Raw genomic sequence first — 5244 nt, 5'->3', positions numbered from 1 at the left:
CAGATTCCTGGCCATCAGATTCCTGTGATATGGGTTTCAGGAATCTGGGTATGGATAGATCATGATTGGGCACAAGATAGGACCAGATCAAGGGTAATGGTGACTTGTCTGACCTCTTTTCTTCCCTGCCAAAATCCTTCCAGCTAGGCCTTGGGTCTCAGGTTAAGACAGAAGGCCCTGTGGATTGCATTCAATGCCCACATTTGGTCCACGAAGCAGGGTAGGGACATCTGGTTCAAATAAGGGACTTAGGAAAGGAGTTTGAGTCAAGAATGACAGTGTGACCCAGCAAAACACTGGGGTTTGTGAGCTCCTTGAGGGAACACAGTGTGACTCCCTTGCTCACTGCTGTCCTCTCGTGAGCACCCAGCCAATAGACTGCCAAAAAGTAGGCGTGCTATAAATATCTGAGTGATTGAGTACAAGATGATGAAAGAATATGCTGACTTAATGCACAAAGAAGTCAGGGGGTTACCTTAGGGAGAACCCTATCCCAAGCGGGGAGGTCCATGTTTGGAAATGGGAGCCGTGATTTAAGCCCCAGCCATGCACTGCACGCAATCCTTTGGGCAAATTTAGCCTACCAGAGCCAAAGACCAGAACCCAAGGTTGGGTTGCCACTGCTAGGTTTTTTTTTTTTTTAACTTTTTATCTTATATTGGAATATGGTTGATTAGCAATGTTGTGATAGTTTCAGGTGTACAACAAAGTGATTCAGTTATACATATACATGGATCTATTCTTTTTAAAATTCTTTTCCCATTTAGGTTGCTACATAGTATTAAGCAGAGTTTTCTGTGTTATATAGTAGGTCCATTTTAATATTTATTAATTTGTTTTTGGCTGTGTTGGGTCTCTGCTGTGGCACGTGGGATCTTCGTTGCAGTATGTGGGCTCTAGAGCCCGAGGGCTCAGTAGTTGTGGCGCTTGGGCTTCATTGCCTGAAACATGTGGGATCTTATTTCCCTGACTGGGGACTGAAACCACGTCCTCTGCATTGGAAGGCAGATTCTTAACAGTCGATCCATCTTAAATATAGCATGCCCATTACTAATTTTAGATGGAGAAGGTTTTGTGCAAATAGGGATTTGACTTGATGGAAGTGTTCTTGGGGCTTAAGTAGCTGTTTGAAAATGTAGGGAGATTTTTATTTACTGAAATCAAAATATGTCTGCAGGATCTCTTTAATTAGAAATATGGGGATTGCCTTTTTCAGGCATTCTTGTTGAAGAACACAAGGTCAGATAAAAGATTTAGTGGCAAATCAGTGTATTATAGTTGTGTTGACACTTCCACTGGCAGGACTAATAGTTTTTCTTAAGAGTACAATGTGCACATGGAATGTTTTGGGTTTTAAAAGTGAATCTATATGCATTTAGAGGATCTTTGCTTTATCATTTCTCCCCAGACAGGCCTCCCGAGGACTTCTACCTGGCAATGATTGGTGGGGAGGATGGCAGTTAAAGTCATATCTGTGCTTTCAATTAAGAAGGCAAGCTCCAGAACTTCCCTGGTGGCCTGGTGGTTCAAGTTCTGTGCTTCCACTGCAGAGAGAGTGGGTTTGATCCCTGGTGGGGGAACTGACATCCTACATGCTGTGTGGGACCAAAAAAAAAAAAAGAAAGAAAGAAAAAGAGAACAAATAAACAGTTAAAAAGAAATCCCCCCCACTCCCCAAAAGAAGGCAAGTTACAATGCTGGAAAGCTGGGTGTTTGGGATATATCAGATCATGCCTCTGGGAACCTTTTCAAATTTACAAATACCTTCCTGTCCCAGGACAGTCAGAATCAGTTGGGAAATCACCAATTTAAACTTTGTATCCGTTTCAAGCAGCCTTTCCCCTTCCAAAGATCTGAAATGGGAGGTTAGCCTGAATTCCAAGAAGCCTGAACAATCCCTTTGGGAGAGATTGGGTTAGTGAGGATTTAGGCTCAACCACTGGTAATGGATTATGGCGATCCAGAGTGAATGTCCTCCTTTCCACCCAACCCCTGAGCTTTTCTTTTTCACGTTTCAGGTTGGTCTAGGCACCTAGAGCTGGTGGAAGAGAGCACCATCACAGCCCTGCTGAGCACCAGCAGACAAAAAAATGAGGTCATGCCTTTCTTTTACACAATTTTAATGTAATTCTCACCAGCATTAGCGAAAATTGCTTTTTGGTGGCTGGAGAGAAGCAAAGAGCACTTGACTGTCTTAACATCTTTATCCCTGACAGACTGTTAAAATGGAATACTGTTGCAATGGGAAGATCAGCTTTAGAGACTCTGACAGGAGCAAGAGGTTCAAATCAACCTTGATTAATCCATCTGCTTTGAAAACTGGTTGTGTAAAATGATCAAGGTCATAAGGAGGCACTTTAGTGCCCAGATCCTGCTCACAGAGTGATCTGTCTCTTTCATGTAGACACTAAATGTGCCATCAGGATGGTGGGGGGGAAGGGATTCTGAAAAGGAAAGGGAAGGTATGGAAGGGAGGGAGGGGAAAGAGTTTAGAGAGAAGGGATGAAAGCCAAAGAGGGAGGGGACGGAAAAAAGTGAGGAGTGAAAAAAGAAACGGGAAGTGTGGGAGGGGCTTATAATTCAGCCCCAGCAGGAGCTGACAGAACCACTAGGGGGTGCTGGGAGCAAGCCTGGGGACCGGAGGAATAAAACCTAGATTAGGAGGAGGAGAAAATGGCGTCAAATCCAGGAGGGGTGTGTGTGTGGAGGGCGGGGCGAGGGGTGGGCGGTAGGGAGTGGGGTGGGCATGGGGGGGGTCTGACAGTTCAAATGCCGAGTCCCAACAGGACGGGAGCAGCGTTCATCTCACAGAGGCTGTGCGGCTCTGTATTTATAGAAAATATGACAGGAGTGCAGTTCTGGGATGCATGGCAGAGGTGGTGACAATGACCTTTCTATACCCGTCTGCCCAGGGGTTCATCAGCACAGGACCCAGTGTTGCCCCAAGGTTAGCATCGTGTGGGTTGACGCCTAGTGGGGACAGACACTGCCTGTGCCCCCAGGGCCTGGGTAGACATGGAGAGGGCAGGGCACAGCTGTCTGAGCTATTTAGGGGCCTTCCTGCGGAAGGGATGGGAAAGATGCCCAACGTTTTGGCGGCTGTGTGGGCCCGTGCCTCCACAGCAGTAGCCCTGCTTCCCCTTCATCTGTCTGCAGACTTCACTCGAGTCTCAGGCTCCTACCTGGGCCTGGGCCTGGATGAGGACTGTGCTTGGAGGAGAGTGAATCTAAGAAACAAGAGTGGGTGGAGTACGGAGAGCAAAGGCTGGGACGGGGTGGAGGGGAACAGGTGTAAGCAGAAGTTATAGAGTCATATAGATGTAGGAAATTGGAGAAAAGGAAGGATCTATATGATAGGAGGGAAGAACCAAGAGTCCCTCCTTCCTCATCTCCCCCACTTGGAACTTGGATTATCAATTTCTGAACTATAGTCTGATTCTCTGCTGATGATTTATGAGCAGAATGTTTTTATGGATTCTCTGCTAATTTGACCCTGAGTAATTTCTCTTGCCTCACAGATGGTAGATGGCATGTTGTTGTTCAGTCAGTTGTGTCTGACTCTTTGTGACCCTGTGGACTGCAGCACGCCAGTCTTCTTTGTCCATCACCAACTCCCAGAGCTTGCTCAAACCCATGTCCACTGAATCGGTGATGTTGTCCAATAATCTCATCCTCTGTCATCCCCTTCTTCTTTTGCCTTCAATCTTTCCAGCATCAGGGTCTTTTCAAATGAGTCAGCATTTCGCATCAAGTGGCCAAAGTATTGGAGTTACCACTTCAGCATCAGTCCTTCCAATGAATATTCAGGATTGATTTCCTTTAGGATTGACTGGTTTGATCTCTTTGCTATCCAAGTTACTCTCAAGAGTCTTCTCCAGCACCACAGTTCAAAAACATAAATTATTCAGTGCTCAGGCTTCTTTATGGTCCAACTCTCACATCCGTACATGACTACTGGAGAAACCATAGCTTTGACTAAATGGACCTTTGTTGGCAAAGTAATGTCAAGGTAGATGGCATAGGTAGATGACATACTCTGGTTGTACTTGTTCTAAAGGTAGATGGCATACTTTAGTTGTAATTGTTCTAAAAACCATAACCATTGCTCACATCCCATCCCATATGCAGCATCTAGCTTTTTCTGGATCGTGGCTATAGTGGTGATGGTACTGCAATGCTGAGGATTCTGAAGCCTCATCCTTTTATAAACATTAATTGGTTTCAATGTGATCGAAGTCAGTGGGCTACGCAGCTCACCTGGCTCCGCCTCTGTATGTGGGTCCTCAGCTGCTCCACTAATCAGGAGCCTTTAAAAAGATCTGGCTGTTCACTTACCCTATTCTCCAAGGTGGGGAGGTGTAGCTGGCTTCTCTTGCCATATATATTAACTGCTTCTTGACGCACCCTGGGGATCCAGGCTTCAGGGGTTCTGTTGGCTGTTTCAGAAAGGATGTGTTGCTTCTGGCTGACTGCTTGCAGCAGTCTGAGAAAGCCAAACACCACAAATATTTGTCTGAGGTGGTTGTTACTTAGAATCTCTGATGTCAAGGGAGGCAAAATTAATCCTAAAATCAGGAAGAGTCTCTCACTGGCCTTGGGAATGCACGTGACTGTATTTGATTCATCCCACATGTTCAGTAACCATTCTGAGTTTCCTGGAACACCTAATAACATTTTAAGGTCTTTCTTAGTAGAAAGAAGAGATTACTGCCCTTTCCATTGGTAGTCAATGAGCGTGTCTCTGGCACTACATGGTATATTGGAAGGAGCACTGGATTGAGGGTCAGAGCACTGGTTCTCAGCTATCAACTTGGTGAACTTGGACACCTGGGTCTCAATGGTCTCATCTGTAAAATGGCAATGTTGGCTTAGTGCAGTGTTTCTCAAACTTTCATATGAATGGAATCACCTGGAGAGCTTGTTAAATCACACATTGTTGGATCCATTCCTCAGAGTTTCTTTTTTTTTTTAAATATTTTTATCTATTTATCTGGCTGTGCTGGGTCTTAGTCGCAGCATGTAGGATCTAGTTCCCTGACCAGGGATCGAACCCAGGCCTCCTGAATTGGGAGTGAGGAGTCTTAGCCACTCGACTGCCAGGGAGGTCCCCAGAGTTTCTTTTTTTCCATTGTAGTTTATTATAAGATATTGAATATACTTCCCTGTGCTATACAGTAGGACCTTGTTGCTTATCTGTTTTATACATAGTAGTGTGTATCTGATAATCCTAAACTCATAATTTAT

This window comes from Giraffa tippelskirchi, chromosome X (assembly GCF_054371585.1).
Source record: "Giraffa tippelskirchi isolate mGirTip1 chromosome X, T2T-mGirTip1v1.2.pri, whole genome shotgun sequence".
Lineage (NCBI taxonomy): Eukaryota > Metazoa > Chordata > Mammalia > Artiodactyla > Giraffidae > Giraffa > Giraffa tippelskirchi.
Note: the sequence above shows the minus strand (reverse complement) of the source record.